A 25,085-nucleotide genomic window follows, 5' to 3' on the forward strand; every position below is an offset into this window, starting at 1 on the left:
TTAACCTTTGTGCTCTTTTGTGTTATCTTTGTGCATAGTCAAGCTCTTCGTTATGGCTCCAAAACGATCTGCTCCTGCTACTGCTTCAGGGGCCGTGCCCAAGCGCCAACGGAAGATGCTAACGATTGCCGAAAAGGTAAAAGGTTTAGATATGTTGAAGGAAGGGAACAGCTACACCGCTGTAGGACGCCATTACGGCATCAATGAGTCCACGATTCTTTTAATTTAAAAAGGAAGAAGAATATATAAGATTTACGGCCGCAGTGTCCTTTAACCAGGGCGCAAAATGAGTTTTAAGTGGAAGTAATAAAGCGATAAGGTTTATAAGAGTGTGGGAAGGGTTTATAAAGCCTTAAAATATATATAATAAAATAAATATAAGGTCGCTAGTTGCAGATTTTCACCTATCGTGGGGGGCTCTGGAACGTATCCCCCGCGATAGGTGAGGGATGACTGTATACATATATTTTTTTTAATCTTGTGCAGTATATGATAGATCTTGAAGTTTGGATTTGGTGACTTGTAACACAATATGTTAGATTTTTGTTCTTGCTTGTTTGCTGCACAATTCACCTTAGAGCACAGCAGCTGAACATTTATGCAAGCCCTGTAAAAGTAAAAGTAAATCCTGCAGGCGACTTTCACATGGTTTACTCATACTTACATTGTTTAATCTCAATAATACTTTCACTGGCGATTGATGTTTTTGTACTGTTTTTACTAGAATGCTTCAGTTTCAAGTAAACAAATAAGACCTGTTTGCCTTAAATATGTTGCTTCTATTAATATCATTAGTAAGCAATAATTATCCTATTAACAAGACCGAGCCACAGCTAGTACAGATTTTTACAAACACAGTTTTGAAGAATGCAACATATCATCTATTTAATATTAGAAAAAATCCCACAAAATACTGAGATATCATTTTTTTGTCTATTTTGCATACCCCTAATATATATATTGTAACCTGTAGGGAGCATTGCAGCACCCCAAGCCCAAGACACACCTCTACAAACACAGGTCCAAATAAATGCAAATGCAAAGAGTGCAAATAAATTACTTATTTCTACAATGCCTCCAAACAGGCTTCTTAACCAGGTTTGTACAATTGCAATTCTCTTATTTCTTCTCTTCTTCCACTCATTTCAGGCCAGCTTTGCCCACTTAAACTACCTGACTCCAACGCACTTGGGTGAGAAAGAGCCGCTGCTTTTACCTCAGACCCAGGAGTACCTCTAGTGCCAGGACCCTTAGGAAACACTTCAGGTTTAGGCATAAGCCGCACAAAATATGGATCACAAATTCCCGGAGCACCCATGGAACCCAAAAGGATTGCTATACGGAATGACAGCTCCCAGAAAGCCCTGCGGGTGTCAATGCAGATGCCATAGCCAAGGGATGCTGCTACCTAGCATGTAAGGGGAGCCACTTGTCCAAACAGGTCACCTCGCCCTGTCCCTCCACTACACTAGCCTCCCGACAGGTAAGGATCTTCAATTCATCCCAGTTGGAATGCTAGCACATTCACACGGAGATTGGCACCTCCTGCCAAGGACAGGGAAATCTGCATTTCTTTTGGGCCATTCCAGATTCCAGATAAGGAATCACGCACCATTACTAGTCTGGATAGCAGCCAACACTAGACATCCATCACATATTATATACACAAACACATATTTGTAGCTAGAAATCCACAAAGGCAGAAGAGGAGTCACATATCTTAAAATACTTCTTTTGTTCCTAAGCTTTCAACCCCTACCAGGAGTCATCAGAGCAAAATGATAAAACATACAGGAATGAAAAGCAATATATAGCAAATACTTTGACTGGTGCAAAATGGCAGGGGAGGTTAATAAGGTGGGGTTCAGTGGGTGTTGATCATACAGTCTTATTTAATATGTGGATGTCCTTCTTTTTAAACCTGCACATGCTGGGTTAATGGCCAAGTGTCTGTTAATGGCATTTTTGTTTGATGGCCACAATTCAGCCAGCTCTCGTGGCACTTTTATTTTCACATGCACCATGTTCCAGTTAAACATGTGTCTGGTTGAACTTGCATGTGCATAAATCTGCAAACACACCGAGAACAATCCTTTTTAATGCCAAAGGCAGGAAACTGCAGCAGAGACACAGAACACAGTATACGGTATACCATGCAGTGCATGCCTAGCTGTATACAAGGGACAAACATCTAAAACATTCACAACACATATATAAGAACATCACAATGCTGTCAGAAGGAAGGACCACAATCTCATATATGCACATGTTACAAGATTTTTTTAGTTTTAGTAAACTTTTTATACACCATAGAAATTAGAAATTGGCAGACCAAGGCAGAATATATAATGAAGACAAATTTTAACAATTAATAATTAGATAATTGTGTATAACATTCCATTTTAGAATTATTAATATTAATCAAAAGTGGAAAGCTATTGTTTCGGGAACAGTTTCCAATGTTCCCAACACGCTGATTCCATGATAATATTAATAAAATTTTGCCAATTTTTTTTTTATTTTTATTTTATTAATTTTCATTGTAATCATTCCATACAAATAGATCAATTTATAACCCAACAAAATTGAAGACAAATCAAACTTTGCCAATATTTTTAAGAGGTTTGGGTGATGTCCATTAAAAGAAAAAAACTTCATTCTTTTTTCTAATCCGAGATATAAGTTCAAGTTCAACAAGAACATCTACTGTCCACTGAGGTATACAAAGTTGGTTGGGTTTCTTCCAGTTAAGCAAAACATATGTGTGCTTGTAGTGTGATACAGTAAATTCAATCAATTTATTCTTCTGCACTTTAATCACCATCTGTGGTCTATCGAACCACGTCCTGCTTACAGAGGAATCGAAGCATTACGCACATCTGAATCTGTTCCTCGGAGAGTCACAGTCAGGTCAGCTGATGGAACGGTCTTTACGGATGACACTGCAGTTGTGACCCACTTGGCTGGCTACTTTGAGCAGTTGTTCAAAGCTGATCCTCCGGCTAGGATGTAGGATATCTCTGGGTCCACGGTTCTTGAGGCTGATCCTCCAATTAGCTGTGAACAACCCAGTCTCACCGAGATTGTACAGGTGGTGAATCAGCTGAGGGGGGGGAAAGGCTGCAGGGATCTGTGGTATCCAGGGTGAACTTCTCCAGGCTGGTGGTAAGGCTGTCCTCCTGGCATTGCAAGCAATCAAACTTTGCTTCCATTTGGGAGACTGGCATCATCCCAACTAACTGGAAAATGGGGCTTGTTGTCACTATCTGGAAAGGGAATGGTGATCGCCTGGATTGCAGCAACTATAGGGGGAGAACACTGCTCTCGGTGCTGGGTAAGGTCCATGCTAGGGTCGTCCTCAATAGGATCCGTGATCACTTGCTCACCTACCAGAGACCAGAACAGTCTGGTTTTACGCCTAAGAAGTCTACCATCGACCGCATCGTGGCACTGAGGGTTCTCATAGAGCGCAAATGCGAATATCGGCAGAGTTTCTTTGCAGCCTTTGTCGATTTTTGCAAAGCATTCGACTCAGTTGATCAGGCTGCCCTGTGGGACATCCTGATGGTTCACGGGATCCCCTCAAGGTTGCTGGATATCATGGCTGGCCTGTACACTGGTACTGTGAGTGCTGTGCAGAGTGGAGGCAGGACCTCTGCGTTTTTCCCCAGTTGATTCTGGGGTTCGTCAGGGGTGTGTTCTTGCTCCTACTCTGTTCAATGCTTGTATGGACTGGGTGTTGGGAAAGGTCTTGGGGTCCAGCGGCTGTGGGGCATCTGTTGGTGAAGAAAGATTCACGGATCTTGACTTTGCAGACGATGCTGAAATCTTTGTGGAGTCGATGGAGGCACTGATCGGGGTGCTCGAGAGACTGAGTGAGGAGTCTGAGTGTCTGGGCTTGCAAGTGTCCTGGATAAAAACCAACATCCAGGTCTTTAATGACCTCTTGGGCACAGACATCAACAGTGTGTCCGTTTGCAGAGAGAGTGTTGACCTTGTTGAGAGGTTTACTTACCTTGGCAGTGACATTCATGTCTCTGGTGACTCTTCCTGTGAAGTCAGTAGACAGATTAGAAGAGCACGGGGGGGGGTCATGAGGTCGCTGGAAAGGGGTGTGTGGCGCTCCCAGTAACTCTGCAAAAGGACGAAGGTCCAAATCTTTAGAGTCCTGGTGCTTCCTGTCTTGCTATATGGTTGCAAGACATGGACGCTATCCAGTGACCTGAGAAGAAGACTGGACTCCTTTGGTACTGTGTCTCTCCAGAAAATCTTTGGGTACCGTTGGTTTGACTTTGTGTCGAATGAGCGGTTGCTCATGGAGTCCCGTATGAGGCACATTACCTGCATTGTGAGGGAGCATCAGTTATTGCATTACGGCCATGTGGTGCGTTTCCCCAAGGGTGATCCGGCTCATAAGATCCTCATTGTTGGGGACTCAAGTGGCTGGACCAGGCCAAGGGGTTGCCCACGTAACACCTGGCTGCGGCAGATAGAGGGTCATTTCCGGAGGGTAGGACTGGACCGCGTGTCTGCCTGCGGGGTTGCCAACTGGGATCCCGAGCTGTTTCGACATGTAGTGGGTGCGGCAACGCACTGTACTGGTGCATACTCCCAAACTTGACTTGACTTGCACTTTAACCCCATCCAGGAATACGCCAAAATTGCTGACACTAATCAAGTCTATTTATAAGTCTACTGTGTTACCTGGCTTTGTCCAGGAAATTTCACAAGACAGTGGGTCCAAGTTATGGAGCCATCAGTTAACTGGATATGTCAGAAATACTATGTAACTAACTTTTTTTCTGGATACAATATATGTAGGGCTTTAATCAAAAGCTAAAATTACAGGCAGGTAGTATGGTGTAATGGTTAAAGCTTCAGACCTAGGGACTTTTAACCCTGAAGTTGCGAGATCATTGTGCAACCATAAGCACATCACTTCATCTGCCTGTACACCAATTGGAAGAACAAATGAAATGTAACCAATTGTACCTCACATGTTATAAGTAACCTAGAATAAAGGCGTCAGTCAAATAATAAGTATTATTATTAGTATACTGGTCACTAGAGCTGCTTACTCTTAACCATGCTATATACAACTGTACACGAGTAAAGCATTCCTGCATTAGATCAATGTCTGCTCTTCCTAGTGACTTGGCTTTTGTTGATTGTCATTGCTAAACAATTTTACAGGAAAGTGTGTACTTTTGAATTCAATCAGGTGACCAGCAGGAATAATGTGAAATTTGAGTACAGTAATCCCTCGCTATATCGCGCTTCGCCTTTCGCGGCTTCACTCCATCGCGGATTTTATATGTAAGCATATTTAAATATATATCGCGGATTTTTCGCTGCTTCGCGGGTTTCTGCAGACAATGGGTCCTTTAATTTCTGGTACATGCTTCCTCAGTTGGTTTGCCCAGTTGATTTCATACAAGGGACGCTATTGGCAGATGGCTGAGAAGCTACCCAGCTTACATTTCTCTTTCTCTTGCACTGACTTTCTCTGATCCTGACGTAGGGGGATTGAGCAGGGGGGCTGTTCCCACACCTAGACGATACGGACGCTAGTCTAAAAATGCTGAAAGATTATTTTCACGTTGCTATCTTTTGTGCAGCTGCTTCCTGAAACGACATGCTGCACCGTGCTTCGCATACTTAAAAGCTCGAAGGGCACGTATTGATTTTTGCTTGCTTGTTTTTCTCTGTCTCTCTCTCTCTCTCTTTCTGTGCTCTTGACGGAGGGGGTGTGAGCTGCCGCCTTCAACAGCTTTGTGCCGCGGTGCTTCGCATACTTAAAAGCCAAACAGCCCTATTGATTTTCCTCTGCCTTTATGACAGTCTCTGCTCCTGACTCCTTTGAAGAGGAAGATATGTTTGCATTCTTTTAATTGAGAGACGGAACTGTCATCTCTGTCTTGTCATGGAGCACAGTTTAAACTTTTGAAAAAGAGACAAATGTTTGTTTGCAGTGTTTGAATAACGTTCCTGTCTCTCTACAACCTCCTGTGTTTCTGCGCAAATCTGTGACCCAAGCATGACAATACAAAAATAACCACATAAACATGGTTTCTACTTTGCGGATTTTCTTATTTCGCGGGTGGCTCTGGAACGCAACCCCCGCGATGGAGGAGGGATTACTGTATGTATGATTGTCATTATTAGAGTTTTACAATTTTCATTTATATACTTTGTTCACTCAAGTATTTCCTTTCATGTTTTTCCATCGGTTGTATGTTCAAGCTTGTATTTTTTTTGCCATAGCCATAGGCAAAGTACTAACACATTATAGTTTACTTTAACATATTACAAACAGCAATGAAATTGACAGCCTACATATTTAGATGGCTCATGTGATGAACTGCATGTTTTTACTTTTGGGGTTGTATTCTCTAGTGCTTAAAGTGGAAGAAAACAACTGCCTACTACCATTTTTGGAGGCATTTTAAGTGATCAGTGGTCTTTCTTTAAAGTCTGCTTTTGCAAATATATTTGTAAAGAATTTTGGAGAGCATAGTCAACCTTGTTAAAAGTAAGCCGAAGCATATGTAAACATTAAAAACTTCTGAGGGCAGGGTAGGGTTCCCCTGTGAAAGTCAATAATTACAAATGTGTATTACAATGGAATCACTTATGGGGAACTATTAAGTTTAAACTTGTGCCATCTGTCACCCCCCGTCTTGGATCTGAGGACACCAATTCTACCTCTGCTTCTCTCTCTCTGCATTTTTGCTTCTGGTGAAGCAATACCTATGTTCACAGCCACAGCATCTGGAACCGGCACTCAAACTTTACAGCACAAACCAAACAACTAAGATTCACTGAACTCCCTCTCTTCCATATCATACTTCACAGTAACACTGCAAACACAATTACATGTGGTCTGGTTTTTCCAGTGCAGGGCACTGCCTCTTCTTCAGTCATAAGTCCACCTTACAGGCTAGTGCTACTGTCAATCTCTTCTGCTGCATCCTTTGTTTGCATAATGCCCCATCAGGACCGTAAACATAAAACATATAATATTAATAAATATTGCCAAATAAAAAATTGTACCAACAAATAAAAATAAATGCATTGGCCAATTCTTTTATTGCTATAATGTTAACAAATTTCAATCAAGTCAGTCAAAGCATTTTTGAGATTTTGGGGTATTTTGTTTTTCATAATATTTTTTTTTTACCCTATAATATTGATATCAAAATATCATATCTTAGTGGATATCTACTGGCCTAGATGTACAATTCTACCAAATTTCAGCTTTTTAACTAAACAGGAAATAGTGTTAGTTGATGAGTGAGTGAGTCTGATTTGCATTATATACAGTGCCCACAATAACGTTTGGGACAAAGACCCATTTCTCCTTAGTTTACCTCCTGGACAGTCCATGGCGTGTTAAAAATGTGGACATGTCCGGGAAAATGAGGACAGCTGGCAGTCCTAGACATGATTGAAGTATACATTGCCTACTTTAAGCGCATTTACTACATTTCGCTTACACTATATGAAAATGAGTACATTTCCCCATAAAAATAAATAGGAGACCAAGAAAAGATCAGAGTTAATCAGTGAAATTAACAAAATATATATTAAGAATATGCCAGGTCTACAAATGAGGTACTTTAAAGGAAAAGACTGGTTCTACTATCAGAATTTAACCTCTAGAAAACAAAAGAAATGTAACAAACAGCTCATCTTTAAATCATATCATCATCATTACTATGATCATGGAGAGAAAGCCAATAAGATCCTAACTTAACAAATCCTCATGCACGAAGTTTGCAATGCAATAACAGAAATCATCAATACATATGGAGATAAAAACCATTGACCATAAAAATATAACAACTTACACATTTGGGGAGTACTAAATGTCCTTATTTTCTAATCAGTTTAAAGAAGACAAGAAACAATGTAGAGTTTTTTTCACACAAACCTCTGACTTTCTCAGAGTTACTGGATATAACACACTCACTCCAAAGTGGAAGAGTATCCTGCCCTGCTGGCTACTCAGTAGAATTTTATAAAAAAATTTCAACTAAGTTACCATTATTATTAGCAACATTTATAGAAGCTAGACAACAAATTTCTACCTCAAACTTTTCACCCAGCATTAATTACCATATTTCCAAAGAAATATAAGGACATAATACAATGTGCATCACATATACCAATTTCACTTCTGAATAATGATCAAGATACTCTGCAAATTTCTAGCTAGAAGGACTGGGAAAGTATTTTCTTTTGTAATATCACAAAAGACCAAACTGAATGTATTAAAGGCAGATACTTAGCTTCAAGCCTTTGTCGTATGTTTAGTGTAATATACTCACCAATAAAATCCAACACACCAGACATCTTATTTTCAGATGGTGAAAAAGTTTTTGACAGAGTTGAATGGGACTGTCTATTCACGCATTACACAAACTTGGGTTTCATGTGCATGGATAAAATTAAGCCTATGTTCATACTAAGAAAATGATCAACTACTTCAAAACAGAACATGGTGTGAGACAGGGGTGCCCTCTATCACTATTGCCGTTTGCACTTGCCATTGGCCATTCACTTTCAAAATGCACCAGAGATAAAGGGGATTATTAGAGAAGGACTTGAACAGAAATATCACGATATGCAGATGTATATATCGGAACCACAAATCTCTTTACCAGTAGCCCTTAATGAGCTAGCAGAATTTCAAAAACATGCCTGCACTCAAAATCAATCTGAATAAAAGTGTGCTTTTTCCAGTGAACTCTCTAGCACACAATATTAGACTGGACATCTATGTGCAAACAGATGTGAAAAGATGGTCTACCCTTCATCTCATATTAGCAGGGAGAATCAATACTGTCAAAATTAACATCCTTCCCAACGTCTTTTTCTATTTCAGAGCATCCTCATATACATTAACAAATCATTCTTTAAGATATTAGACTTAATAAATAATCCACACATTCAAAAGGTGAATAAATAATCCACACATTCAAAAGGTGACTCTACAAATACCTAAAGCAGAAAGTTACACAGCACTACCTAACTTTAAATTTTATTACTGGGTGGCTAAAATACAAGCTATAAAGACCTGGGGTCTTATGTACAAATGGTGCAAATGCACAAAATTGTTGCGTACGCCCGTTTCCACGCTCACATCACAATGTATAAAAAGTAAACTTTTCATAAAGCAACGCACATTTTCACAGGAGCCTACCCCATTGTGTATGTATGTGCATTTCTGCTTGGTTTTGCAAACTGGCAGCACCCAACGTCTGTGTGGTCTCCCTTTTATCAGATTTGCATCAGTATTGCGTGATTTATCAAATATATCGAAATGTAACAATATAATGGCATCTGGACAGAACAAACTAATCCAATTACCACAGCTGCTTTAGCTCAGTATTATAACCCATTGTGTGTGTGATATCATAGATATCATAGATGCACAGCAGCAGATAGGAAAGCACTACGGCTTTGTTGTGGTGTGTTTCATTGTTCCATAAGTGTAAGCATAACATACCTAGGCTTGCTTCTACCCTTTGGAATCTGGAGTTGCCATTGTTCAACATGAGGACAAGAGCTGTGCCACTGAAAGTCAAGGAAACCATTATGAGGCTGAAAAACCAAGAATAAAACTATTCAAGACATCGGTAAAACCTTAGGATTGGCTAAATCAACTCTAGAATGGCATTAAGAAGAAAGAACACACTGGTGAGCTCAGTAATTGCAAAGGGCCTGGTTGGCGGAGGAAGACCTCAACTGCTGATGACAAAAGAATCCTCACTATGGTAAAGAAAAAATCCCAAATGCCTGTCCAACAGATCAGAGACAGTCATCAGGAGGCAGATGCATATGTATTAGAGACTACTATATGCAGAAAATTTCCTGAACAGAAATACAGAGTCCAGACTGCAAGATGCAACCACTAGTTAGCAACAAAAACAAAATGGCCAGATTACAGTTTGCGAAAAATTACTTAAAAGAGTCTGCAGAATTCAGGAAAAATGTCTTGTGGACAGATGAAGATCCAAAGCATAACATCTCATCTGTTAAACATGCTGGTAAGAGTGCTATGGTATGGGCATGTGTGGCTGCCACAGGTACCAGCACACTTATTGTCATTGATGACATGACCACTGACCGCAGCTGCACAATGAAATCTGAATTGTATACTGCTCAAGTTTAGTAAATGCGCTTCATCCTACAAAAAGATAATGATTCCAAACATACTGCTAACACAAGAATTTGTCAAAGCTAAAAAACAGAAAATTCTTGAATGACCAAGCTAGTTAAAACCAATTTATCCTTCCATATGCTGAAGAGAAAACTTAAGGAGATGAGCCCCTGAAACAAGCAGAAGCTTAAGATGGCTGCAGTAGAGGCTTGGCAGAATATATGCAAGTACATACTAAATAGGACTGCTTTAATATACCTGCCATTGATATGTCCCAAACATTATGGTGCCCTGAAATGGGAGGGCCATGTATAAAAACTGTTGTCATTTCTGCTTGCTGTGACTGAAATGTATGCAAATACCCTTAAATTAAAGTATGCAATGTGCACTTTAATCAGGCCTGTGTTTTTTTATCTGTAATTTTAAAATGTGGAACAGAGAAGTAAATCACGGAAAAATGGTCCCTCAGTCATTTTCCAACCGGCCATATCCTAACACTGGGGCACGGGGGGATTGCTGGAGCCAATCCCAGCCAGCACAGGGCGCAAGGCAGGAACAAATCCCCAGGCAAGATGCCAGCCCACCACAGGGCACACGCACACACACCCACACACTAGGGACAATTTAGGATCGCCAATACACCTAACCTGCATGTCTTTGGACTGTGGGAGGAAACCGGAGCACCTGGAGGAAACCCACGCAGACATGGGGAGAACATGCAAACTCCACTCAGGGAGGACCCGGAAGGCGAACCCAGGTCTCCTTACTGAGAGGCAGCAGCGTTACCACTGTGCCGCCCAGGAAAAATGGTTCTTTTTCCAAAAGATTATAGAGGGCATTGTATATACTGTATTGATAATATTTAAATTCTGAGCACACAGTTGATTTTCCTGTTTACAAATTACCTTGAGGGGTGGACAAATCAGTAGTTTGGATGCCGGGGAATGCCAGTTTTTAAATCCAGACAACCAAACTACAGATTCACAAAGCCTGGCAGACTACCAGATATTTTGGATCTTTAGTCCATGCATTATTTTCCGAATCAAAAACAATTTGAAAACCACCAAACATCCCAGTTCTTCTTGTAAAATCTTAACTCTGTTATGCAGCTGTTTTCAAAAGCAACATTTTATTCCAGACTGCCAAAACCACCGTCTAAAGCTTGTTTTACACTTGATGCGTCCATACTACTTAAAATGGTGAATTTCCAGGACAGGCTGGTTACGTGGGTGCCAGAAAGACTAAGGAGGAGATGAATATGATGCAAAAATATTTAAGTGTGTCTTTTCATCATGTACTGTATATCACCCACTTACAAGAATATCATATTTGGCCTCTCTTCACCACTTTAGAGTATGGGTCTGCACTAGTGAGAGGTATAGTGAAACTGGGCAGCAAGGCAAACAAAGCATTAGCTGTAAAGCAAAAGTGGCAGTGACTGCAAGAATGCCAAAAGGTAATCATATACTCTCCTTATTTACCATGTTATAAATAAAGTAATAATTAATATTTTATAATGGACTAAACTGGAAAAAAAGAGGCAAGGATAAGGCAAACTGTTCTCCACTACTGTTCCAATACCAGTTTTGTGTATTATTATTAAGGTTTTTGTGTATTATTGAAAATTTAAAAATTTTACCTAGCATGCTTCTTGTCCTGCAGATATTGGGGGGGGGGGGGGGGGTAATTTTTTTTACTTATTGTATTAATAATAATCTTATTTTTAGTGACCATAAATGTACTTTTGTTTGATGTGCTATATACAGTTGATCCAGTCCCTATCAGACAACCTACTTGTACACAAGTTATCAATGATGCTGTGATAGCTCAGTTTTGTACTCTATTTAATAGATCAAAAGTCTATGATGAGTATGATGCAGAGGCACTGGTTTATTATTTTAATCAACAGTGTACTAATATATTGAACTCTGTTGCACTTTTTAAATCAGGTAGCAATCAGGTTGGTAAATCTATGCCCTGGCTAAATCAATTTGTTCGTAGTGCCAGATGCCCCTGTCAAAAGATTGAACGTTTATGGAAGGTCCCTGAATTGGAAGATTTAAAAGATTTGCATTGCACTAATAATAACACAGTTAGGAATGCTAGAGCACTGCACAATTAATATCAAACAGCACACTTAATTCCAAAGTTTGGTCTAACATTGTTTCTCCTGTCTCTATAAGTGTTCCTGTTTTTTTTGTTACTTTCATTCAATCAAATATCTCTGTTGTTACAAACTTTATACAGGCTGATCCCCCTTGCTCTTTCAGTCTGAATTCCATTTCCCTAGTATAGGTGCTGGTCATAAAATTAGAATATCATGACAAAGTTGATTTATTAAAGTAATGCCATTCAAAAAGTGAAACTTGTATATTAGATTCATGCATTACACACAGACTGATGTTTAATCAAATGTTTATTTCTTTTAATGTTGATGATTATAACTGACAACTAATGAAAGTCCCAAATTCAGTATCTCGGAAAATTAGAATATTGTGAAAAGGTTCAATATTGAAGACACCTGGTGCCACACTCTAATCAGCTAATTAGCTCAAAACACCTGCAAAAGCCTTTAAATGGTCTCTCAGTCTAGTTCTGTAGGCTACACAATCATGGGGAAGACTGCTGACTTGACAGTTGTCCAAAAGACAACCATTGACACCTTGCACAACAAGGGCAAGACACAAAAGGTCATTGCTAAAGAGGCTGGCTGTTCACAGAGCTCTGTGTCCAAGCACATTAATAGAGAGGCGAAGGGAAGGACAAGATGTGGTAGAAAAAAGTGTACAAGCAATAGGGATAACCGCACCCTGGAGAGGATTGTGAAACAAAACTCATTCAAAAATGTGGGGGAGATTCACAAAGAGTGGACTGCAGCTGGAGTCAGTGCTTCAAGAACCACCACGCACAGACGTATGCAAGACATGGGTTTCAGCTGTCGCATTCCTTGTGTCAAGCCACTCTTGAACAAGAGACAGCGTCAGAAGTGTCTCGCCTGGGCTAAAGACAAAAAGGACTGGACTGCTGCTGAGTGGTCCAAAGTTATGTTCTCTGATGAAAGTAAATTTAGCATTTCCTTTGGAAATCAAGGTCCCAGAGTCTGGAGGAAGAGAGGAGAGGCACAGAATTCACATTGCATGAGGTCCAGTGTAAAGTTTCCACAGTCAGTGATGGTTTGGGGTGCCATGTCATCTGCTAGTGTTGGTCCATTGTGTTTTCTGAGGTCCAAGGTCAACACAGCCGTCTAAGAGGAAGTTTTAGAGCACTTCATGCTTCCTGCTGCTGATGAACTTTATGGAGACGCAGATTTCGTTTTCCAACAGGACCTGGCACCTGCACACAGTGCCAAAGCTACCAGTACCTGGTTTAAGGACCATGGTATCCCTGTTCTTGACTGGCCAGCAAACTCGCCTGACCTTAACCCCATAGAAAATCTATGGGATATTGTGAAGAGGAAGATGCAATACGCCAGACCCAACAATTCAGAAGAGCTGAAGGCCACTATCAGAGCAACATGGGCTCTCATAACACCTGAGCAGTGCCACAGACTGATCGACTCCATGCCACGCCGCATTGCTGCAGTAATCCAGGCCAAAGGAGCCCCAACTAAATATTGAGTGCTGTACATACTCATACTTTTCATGTTCATACCTTTCAGTTGGCCAACATTTTTAAAAATCCTTTTTTTGCATTGGTCTTAATTGATATTCTAATTTTCCGAGATACTGAATTTGGGACTTTCATTAGTTGTCAGTTATAATCATCAACATTAAAAGAAATAAACATTTGAAATACATCAGTCTGTGTGTAATGAATGAATCTAATATAAAAGTTTCACTTTTTGAATGGAATTACTGAAATAAATCAACTTTGTCATGATATTCTAATTTTATGACCAGCACCTGTATTTCTTGACAATGTTCTTACTTTAATCAAGAATTAGAATACATCTTGTGTGCTGGCTATTCTTCCAATTTAACTTTTTTTTTTTTTTTTTACAAGTTCTTCACTTGATTGGCACAAATTTGTTATCCGTGATAAATTCTTCGCTCCTCACAGAAACAGCGCTTCTTAAAGTGACTAATGACCTTTTCGTGGCTGCTGATGTGGGAGAGTGTTTGGTCCTTGTACTGTTGGACATTAGCGAAAGCATTTGATACTGTAGACCACACGCTTATAATTAATGATTTAAATCATTGTGTGGGTATCTCAGAGACTGTATTAGTCTGGTTGAGATCTCATTTGTCAGAAAGGAGTTTTTTTTATAGTTAGCAGGGGTGAGTGCATCAGCCCTAGTATCCTTGCCCAGTGGAGTGCCACAGGGATCTGTTCTTGGGCCAGGCCAGTGTTACTTTCCTTATCCTTCCTTTAGCTTGAATTTTAAGTTCTTTTAAAAATATTCCATATCACATTTATGCTGACGATATTCAGCTTTCATGCTCTTTAAAACCACAACACCTTCTTAAGTTATCTGCCCTGGTCAAATGCATGAGTGGAATTAATAAATTGCTAGTTGTTATTTTTTAAAGCTAAATTAAAAAAAAAAAAAAAAAAAAAAAAAAAGATTTCTAATTACTGCCCAATTAAATTAGCACACAGAGATCAGTCTCAGGTTATTGGCTTTTTCACTCAACTTTAAATCTTGTGTCCGGAACCTGGATGTTATGTTTGACCAGTCTCTAAATCTTGATGATCATGTTTGGTCCTTATCTCACTGTTGTTTTAAACATCTGAGGATTAGATCCAAGCTAAGAACAATGGTGTCAAAGGCTCAAAAGGAGATGTTAAAGTATGTTTTTATTTTTTCACATCTTGATTATTGTAATTCTTCACTTATATGGTTAAACAAGATGTTGCTGCTACATCTTCAGTCTATTCAAAATGCTGCTGCTATAGACTGTTAACCCGCTCTAGTAAGTGGTCTCATATTACTCTGATTTTATTTTCTCTTTATTGGATTCAGCTGGAACTTAGAATCTGTTTTAAAATTTTAGTAATCACCTATAAGAGCTCTGCATGGTCAAAAACCACAATATATTTCATATTTTTACATTACACTACCAATCACCCATTTACATCATCTAACCAGGGCCTTCTTATTGTTCCACATAGTTGGCTAAAGACTTGTGAGTTTTCAGTCCACTGCAGCAAAATGGTGGAATAGCCTACCTTGTGCTTTACAGGCAGCAAACACATTTACATTAACCTTTTTAGGCTAGCATATGGGTAGCCATTTTGGCTCTTCTGTTTATGGTTCATTTTTTATAATGTTATTTTATTTTTTTACTGTTTGTAACTTTGTGATTTATCTGTTTTCTATGGTGTAGAGTGCTTTGCAATTCTGTCTGCGAGAGGCGCTTTATATAAAATAAAAAAAAAAAAAAAAAAAGGATATTAAACTGGGCTACCAGAAAGTGTAACTGGACCACCAGGTTTGCAAAGCTGGTAGCCCAACAGACTACCCATGTGCATTTACAATTTGTCCACCCCTGTACTTTGTAAGTAAATAAAAAGGAACACTAACTGCAGCTTAGTTGCCCATTTTATGCAAGGAAAACTAAGGCTTTCACAATTTATCCACTAATATATGCTGCTCTGCTTCTCCCTGAGAAGGAAGCAGTGGAATAATGATTCCCTCAAGAAAGCGCAAAATCCAGCAACCTCAGTGAATGGTCAGCTGACTGCAGAATCTGCACCTGCGGAACCTTTCTTTTAGATTGAGAAGGACCCATCATACCGATTGGCGGAGCACCAAGAGGAGCTGAGGCACCAACTCCTTGTCCCCTGGTCATTCAAAATGAAGATTTGTGAATTGGCCCATAGCCACTTATGAAAGCTCATTTAGGTACAGAAAAATCCCTCAAGCACAAAGCACACTTGCATTGGCGTGGCATACTCAAGGAGGTGCATCAACTTTGCAGTTCATTTCCCAATTGCCAACTAAATCAAATTTCCTGATGGAAGCTAGCACTCACTGCTCATCCCCTTGCCACTGATTGACACTGCATTCATGCAGGTTAGCACAGACATTGCTGGTCCACTCGAGTCTTCATCAAGAGAGTATAAACATATAGTAAACATAGTAGACTACACCATTCAATATCTGGAAGCCACTCCCTTGCCAGAGGCAAACTCCAAAACCATTGCACGGTAACTAGCAGGGGCCTTTGTCCAAATAGGTTGACCAAGGTACTTCCTTCATATCTACAAACTTTAAGGAAAATGTCAAGCTCCATCGCATTGCATACTTCAAGTTGTTCATCTACCACCCTCAGATGGACACGCTTATGTAGCTATTTTATCAAACCCTAAAACAAATGTTGCGGAAGGTGGCACACAAGTATGGGAGAGATTGGGACACACTCCTCCCTTTAGTATTGTTTTGCATATTCCCAAGGTTCCACAGGCCTCCACAGGGTTTTTACCATTTGAGTTGCTGTACCAGGAACAGATGATGGACTACTGCACCTCATGAGGGAGAGCTGGCAGAAAGTACAGGCACCACTGACAAACACCCTGCAGTATATCACTAACTTTAGAGACAGATTTGCTAAAGTTCACTCTTAGATCAGGAATGTTTCGAAAAAGCCCATGTTTGCAGGGTCACCACACTCCAGAAGATTCATCCAAGGGATCGGGGACCATGGAGTCTATTACCATATACCACTCTAATCTGCTCACTCATTTGTAGAGTCCACCTGTGGTAAAGGAGAGACAGGGACTGGTGACCTATTTTGTGATTAAGCTTAATCTAAGCCATGGAAAAGAATTTACTATCTAAAACTTCCAAAGTCATGGAACTAATGCGAGGAGGAAGCTAGAACTGCTTCTTGCATGAGCGATGCCGACTCCAGTATTTGAGCGCAGCAGTGGTAAGTTAAGTGGTCGATTCAAACTGTGGCCAGACCTATGTAGTGTCCTAAAACATCATCACAGAACCTGGAGTAGTGGTGAGGGAACACGCCTATCACCTCCTCAAAGTAAATAGAGCTGAAGTGGCCCTCCAGTTCAAGGAGAGGCTGGGATTAGGGATTATTGAGGAAAGTCCCTGATCCAGCCCTATTGTTCTCGTGCTCAAACCAGAATGGGGTTGGTGATTCTGAAGAAACTTTCACCAGCTTAATCAAGCTTCATGTTTCAATTTATTTCTATTTATTACTATTTATTTTCAATGAATTATTATACAAATGTATGAAAATCTCGATTTATTTAAATATCTTCAAATAGTTGATTAAAAAAAATACACTTCTGAAAATGTTACACAAATATGTTAATTTGGTGAAAAGTTCCATTTCATGCACTTTGTGTTTAATTTCAAATGATTTTTTTTACAATCCAACTGATCGAAATAATTATGAGTTGCAGCCCTAGGGATAAGATTGTGATTTTGCACCAAACAGGTTACGTAGTTTAAACTTAAGTATCTAGTCGTCAGTAGTAGACTGAACACAAGACAGTAGTGTAATGCTCCCCCTTTAATAGTGTGTACCTGCTTCGGATTTTGATTGATCTTATAGCTCCCCAAGTACCACTAGAATGTTTTTTTTTTTTTTTTTTTAAGTTGGTGTTTGTTGTTGCTCTTGCCATAGTTGTGGCTATTACTTTTATGATAAAGTATAAAAAACAAAGCAAGTACAAGCTTACTTATGTCCAGTATTGTTAACCTAAGTTTGAATATACCCAAACATGTACTTTAATTTTAATATTCAAATCTTATTTTTTGACAGACCTATTACACAATGTTAACTTTCCAATGCTGAGCAAACGGACTCACAAATTCCTGGGCATACCATCCACAAGTTTGTCATCAGAGAGGCTGTTTAGTGCTGGAAGCCATGTAGCTACGTGTCAGCATTCATGTCTGAAATCAGCAAAGGTTGACATATTGGTGTTCTTGACAAAAAAATCTGTAAAGATCACGAGTGTTGAGTACAGATGTCTGGAAAGCAACTATTATGTAAGGCTTCTTATTTGGGGTAATTTTAAGATTTTAGTTTTCTGCACTAGATTCTATAGAGGCAGCCTTTATGGCTCTCTGCAAATACATTTTATTTGAATGTGTAATATTTAGATATTTTGGGTAACGTTTACATTTAGATTCTATTTCTATTATATTTACTAATCAATTTTTGATAATTATTCTGTGGTTTGTCAATTTTTAAGCTAAATGCTGGATATCAGTAAATAATGTTCTATTGATTACAGATGTGCAATATTTGGATGCTTCTCCTGAGCCACAGGTCACAGCTTTGGTGATGATTGTTCTATGTTCTATGCCAATTTAAAAAGTAATAAATACATCATTGCATGAGAATATAAAAAGTTAATATTTTGATGGTATCTCATGTAATAATGCTCCATAATGTTTTAAATCTATTACACTGTGAATATTGAACTGAAGCTTCAGTTTTAAAAATTATATCACAAATCAAATTGCAATATCTGTCAGAAACATCACAATTAGGTATTTTACCCAAATGGTTCGGCTCTAATTCAGAGAAATGTTATGAAATGTATCCAGACAACGTCTGTTACAAGGCAGGCATTAATCCTGGACCTGGTGCCAGTCCATTACGATGTTCATACATGCACATATCCATACTAACATAATTCAGAATTAGCAGTAAACCTAAAACAAATGCCTTTGGCATGTAGAAACAAACAACAGACAACTCAGTCCCACCCCCTTCAGAAACAGACAAACCTTGATTAAAAAAAAAATAAAATAAAAAATAAACCTAAAATGCAAGCATCGCCAAAAGCGAAGGTTTGGCAAGATGCATGTGTGTGTGTACCCGCTGTTATTTTAGGTATGCATTTGGACTCAACCGAGTTCAAAGAAGATGCTGTCTTTATAAAACCACAGAATTGTGGAATTATCTTGTGTATTTCTGCATATATTTTATTACATTTTTTTTATGTAATGCAAGTAATTTTGTGTTTTATAAAAAGTAAACTTTTAAATATCTACAATCCCCTGGGCATGGAGTTATATAAAAAAATTGAACTTTAACAGAATCCTAATGTTTACGGGCTCCACATGAATCATCCATATGAGACGCTGGCATGGGTGTGGCATAAAATCAGAAATTGAATTCAAACTAGCCAGTTTCTCGTTAAAATACCGGTAATGGGAACCAGCCTCAAAAATCTCCATCAGTGCCTCTGTAGTGTTTCCCAATAATCCTGTAATAACAGCAAGCCCGCGATTCTCGAAAGAATCGCAAATCCAAGAATGGCAATCACTTGTTGTTCCCTCCGATACATGGAGGGATGATATATCATGGAGGGTGGGTGCATCCTGGGAAAGTTCATTTAATTAAATAAATATATTTGTACTAAAGCGGGCTCTTTTTGGAGCTGTGACTCATCTGGTACAACCTGGCGTGCACGTGTTACCTCAGGTGTATTTCACAGGTCGTAGGCATGGTAATGTTTCATTTAATTAACTACACATATTTGTACTACAGCGGTTTCTTTGTGTGGGTGCCTTCGTTCATTGTTTTTATCCATACGGGCGAAGAGCGTTGTGGGCGCGTTCGTTCATTGTGTTTATCCATACGGGCTCGTTTTGTATTTCCGTTAGTTGAGCTCTTTCATTGTGGAGCTGTGACGTGTTGCTGAAGTAGGCACCACCTACTGACTCTGGGAAGCCGCTGCATTTGACTCTGGGGCGCCGCAGTGCGCATGTGCTTCGAAGTGTCCGCCGTGCATAAATTTAACTACACATATTTGTACTACAGAGGTTTCTTTGTGTGGGCGCCTTCGTTCATAGTTTTTATCCATACGGGCGAAGCACGTTGTGGGCACGTTCATTCATTGTGTTTATCCATACGGGCTCGTTTTGTATTTCCGTTACGCCACCTACTGACTCTGGGGCGCCGCGCCGCATTTGTACTACAGTGGTTTCTTTGTGTGAGCGCCTTCGTTCATTGTTGTTATTCATACGGGCGAAGCACATCGTGGGCACGTTCGTTCATTGTGTTTATCCATACGGGCTCGATTTGTATTTCCGTTAGCTGAGCTCTTTCATTGTGGAGCCGTGACGTGTTTGCTTCTGGTGTGTCTGAAGTGGGCGCCACCTACTGACTATGGGAAGCCGCTGCATTTGAGCGCAGTGCGCATGCGTTTCGGTGCGCCCGTGCATAAATTAAACTGTGGTTTAGTAATATAGATCAGTTTTACCACATGAATAACATGTGCTAAACTTTTTTATTCAACAAAAACTTTTGGGATTTGGGGCATTAAAGGTCAGTTTTGGATGTTAAAAATCGGATTTTAAAAATCACTGTGAAAAGGAACAAATGTACAAGTATTTACTATAAGTCACTTGTATACTTTTCTTTTATTACAAATCTTCAGATCCAGAAAATACAGAGAGTTGGGAGGCTAAGCAATAAGAATGACTTATGAACAATAAAGCTCAAATTCATTCAGAGAACAAGTTGCATGGAACTTCATACAGTACCCAATCAAATCAAATTTTAATTGTCACATATATAAATTAAACAAAGCACTAGATATTTTAAAACGCTTACAAACTTTTACATTATAGAAAGCCATTAGGAAAATATTGATGGCAATAAAATAGGGGCAACAGTTTACTCTACAAGACAATTACATTTAGGCCATTTATCTTTCCTTAACAAAATGAGGACTGACATTTAGGAATATGCCATCAACATATGTCTTCTTAGACAAGCATAATATTTTGCAATTAGCCCAGGCAGGGAATAATACCACTTGAGGTAAAGTGTATTTTGGCTACCCTTTAACTGTCAACTCCCACAACCAAGATCTATCCTTACTAGGCATGAGAAGGTCCATTTAATTCACATATATTAAGTATTACTGTACAGGTTTCCAAAAAAAAAAAAAAAAAAAAAAAAAAAAAAAAAAGAACTATATAAAACAATAAATGAAGATTAGATTTAAAACAAAATCAAAATTGGCATTAAAAACAATTCAAGTGTTTACATGTACAACTCGTCCTGCTCGTTTGTCAAAACACCTTTGTTAACTTCAAATTCCGTCCTGCAAATGAAGATATAGTGCAAACGTTCGAGACTTTTAACAGATATTGGTTATGAGTGACACCTTAAACCGACTCCAAAAATTAACAAAAATTTACAAAAAGTATAATTAGAATATATACAATGCAATATGCATGTGCACCAACCTGTCATAAACATTAGGAGGAGGAGGGCAAAAACTAGACTGCAACATGTACTGTAGATAGTAATCCAGCAATAAGAATAAAAACAATAATCCTCAAACTAGCGTACAATAGTAGACACAGACATGGCAAAGTAAAATTGAACAGGACTAAAACTGTAGATTTTAAATATACTGCTAAACAATGATTTCATTCAGTACATAAGAATCTACCAAATGGGCGTACATTAAAACTGATGTTAAAACTTCGCCAATACTGTCCTCTGTATCTCAACAACATCAATGACCTGATGACTCTGCTCTTCACATTCACTCCTTCTCCTGCTACTCTAAAAAAAGATCTCCATATCTAGAAAAACTGACATCCTGCATTCATTGGATAATAACACTGCATTATTTGCATACATTAGCAAGAGCAGGATAAGGAAGAATCAAAGGTAAATGTATGATGATCACTGCACTTCGATTTCATTGAATTTTTGATGATATTAGGCTATTTAGTTTTGTTAAAGGGCCTAAATATAATGTACATGGTTACACTTTATGTTGCTTCACCCCACGTGACAGTGTTGAACTCAGGTCAGACACAAGGTTCATGTTAGCTCATTCCACATGAAAACTTTTCCTTGTTCATGTCAGGATTTTGAACCAACAACTTCATTCATAAAACTGCAGCCACTTAACTCGTATATTAGGAGGTTACTCGTGAATATTGGTTTCATATTTGTGCAAAAGTTTGAAGCAGCACTACACAAAACTTCCTTTTTAGAGGTTACAAATTTACATTATTTTGCAACAGACCCACGCTGCAATTTATCCTGATGTCTAGCTGAAACAGCTGTACTGTGAGAGTATATTCTGCAAAAAAAAAAAAAAAAAAAAAAAAGCTTTAGCTTTTGTTAGTGTTTATTTTAAAAAGTAAAATGAAATCTACATTATAATTTTTTGAAGTATCTATTATGACTAAGGCCTGATAATTTAACTATTAGATTCAATCTCCTGTGGCACACTAAAAACTGTGAATGAGGAAGTTGGAAAGAAACTTGCACTAAAAACAGCAAAACACACCAGAGCCTATTTGTGATGTACAGAAAGACAACCACATAATTTTTTTTGACTAAATGGATATGCATGCAAGGGGATGGGGAGTTATGATACTTGTCATTTTTCCTTCCCTCTGTTATTTTCATGTTAGTTTTAAATGGCAAACATTCTGTTCCCAGCTTCTGAATTTATTGAACCTAGTTTGTTACTAATAATCTGATTAATGGATCATGCAAATGTATATCTTTTCTCTAGAAATAATGTGAAATAAAATCCCCACCTAGGTCTCGGCATACTGCCAGGGAAATTTACCCTCCTTTCTTTGTAAAGTACATGATAAAGCTTAACTGTGTCATAGGTGGTTCCAATATACTTCATGTTCTGATAAGAATTTGTTAAATTAGATAATCACTTGACAACCCATGAGGACTTTAACACACTTTCAGAAATGTGGCATACGACCAAAAACTAAGGAAATAGATAATATCAGGAGTAGTACATAATGACACGTCTAAGCGTGCTTCTAACACTATTTGCGCAAGAAATCACTAAACATTTCCGCCACATATCGAAGAATAGACGAAGCTACAATAAGGCAAAATGCTGAAAATGAAAACTGTTACATTGAAAACAAGTATTATGATAATTACAAATATGGTCGTTCGTGTCCAGGCTAATGTAAAAAATACGCGTATATAACATGTACGTACGATACAAGTGGAATAACAACAGTCGTTTCAAAAACCATATTTTGAGTGTTATTCATTAAAAATGCATATGCTGGTGTGAATCAATTTAAATGTAAATTTCACCTTGACACCTTGCCATACTAAAATGAATCTAAAATTTTCTTGTGAACACACGTCAACAGAAATGCTACTCTATTAACGCTTAGCTTTGACAATGGTGACGTTAAGGCAGTAAATGGAAAAACAGAAAAATAAACAACACGAAGCTAACGGAATGTAATGTACGTGGGCGCTTGAAAAAGGCCCGTGTTTAACACTGTCGTTGTTGTTTCTGTAATAATTGGGTTTGGCTTGTCAATACTAACAAACAAAATAGATGTCATATCGATGCAAAGTACTGTTACATACAAACAAATCTCATCATCTCGCCCTGTCTCTCCCTCACACTTATTCTCCACAGAGCCAGCAAAGCTCTCCCACACAGTACTCGTTAAATAACACTCGAATGTAGTTTGGTTTACATTGTCAATTTATCTTGTGCCTCTCGCCGGTTGCTATCCCTAATCTGACATTTGCAAAACCGCATTTCCAAAGCCCCTGCATGCTGTCAAAACACAAAATTATTTACGCACCTTCATCTTAAGCTTTCAACTTTCTGATGCTTTCTTCCCCTTCCACTGAGACATCCAGATGTATTACCTGGTGATAGGCGACCCCCATTTCCTAGTGAAGGCGGGCTCATTACCCATCGAAAATACCATTGGCGAAATGGCGACCGAGGCTGGGTGTGGTGGAAGCGCGATTGGCTAATAGGTGAAATCAATCTGAGACACCGTTTCCGCCCCCTCTGTTTCGTTTTTTTTTTTTTTTTTTTTTTTTTGCCCGAGGACTGATGCAGAACATAACGAAGGATCCACCCATCGAACTGATCTAGAATGTCTTTGTCAGAGAAGGCGGGTGGTTTGTTGTGATTGGCTTAAGTGTCATGTCACTCACCAAACGTATTACTCAGCCTCCTGTTTTCAAAGTTATTTTTTCGTCTGATAGCCCGGGATAAAGATTAAGATCATTAACTCTACAATGCTCACATTCATTGGTAAAATAAATTAAATAATCGAAATTTCGTTAATTTCTTGTGAGAAAACGAACTTATCTCTGCCTACATTGAATAGTGCAAGAATAAGACCCCCTAAAAAGATTACAAACAGTTAATACGTATCTCATTATTAAGAAGTTAAACATTTGATGCTCCCTGTAAAGTATAGTATTCAAAATATAACCCAATGGTGTTTCTAGAATGCGATGGTATTAGGGATTTAGCACCCTTTATAGGTGTCTAGGAGCATTTTTTTCCCAAGGTAGTAGCCCATATGGGCACCAAGTGTATTCCATATGGGCCAAAATATGGGTCTCATTTGGACCATAAAAGTGTGCATCCAAGTATCATTCAGGGCCCATATAGGATACTACACTGTTACGGATTGCCTGGTACAAATGTGCTGGGAGCTAGCAAAAACCTGTACAATTTGGGGGTCCCAGAGGACTAGGTTGGAAACCCCTGCTCTAGATATCATATACCTAACCTTGAGGGAATTCTTTAAAGTAATGAAAGATTTATTAACTTACATTTACTTATTTGGCTGATACCTTTATCTGTGGCAGCTTACAACATCTGAAATATAACTGGTTACATTTCTTTTTCTTTTTCCAATTGGAGCACTGGCAGGTTAAGTGACATACTTGTGGTCACACAGTGTCCGTAGCAGGATTTAAATCCACAACCTCAGGGTTTGAAGTCTAAAGTCTTAACCACTACAGAGCATAACAAGAATTTATTAAAAAAGCATCAAAACATTTTTACATTTAACTTAATCAAACTTGAAATGCTTAAATTATACCAAATTTTATACCTAAAACAGTCACTCACATTAAATATGGGGCATATTTTGGCCAATTTGGGACACATTTGTAGCACCATATGGGCCTGCTTACTGGATGAGAGCTCTTGATCT

General features: G+C 38.8%; 1 protein-coding gene across 1 annotated transcript in view; it reads right to left on the reverse strand.

Moving 5' to 3' along the window:
* The window catches only part of abhd2a (abhydrolase domain containing 2, acylglycerol lipase a), an 84,772-nt gene extending 60,812 nt beyond the window's left edge, over positions 1-23,960 (reverse strand). The window contains exon 1 of the mRNA XM_051920827.1: positions 23,706-23,960. The gene's annotated coding sequence lies outside the window, so the exon portion shown is untranslated. The remainder of the gene's footprint in view (positions 1-23,705) is intronic.
* Between the last annotated feature and the right edge of the window lie 1,125 nt (positions 23,961-25,085).

This window comes from Erpetoichthys calabaricus, chromosome 17 (genome assembly GCF_900747795.2).
Source record: "Erpetoichthys calabaricus chromosome 17, fErpCal1.3, whole genome shotgun sequence".
Lineage (NCBI taxonomy): Eukaryota > Metazoa > Chordata > Cladistia > Polypteriformes > Polypteridae > Erpetoichthys > Erpetoichthys calabaricus.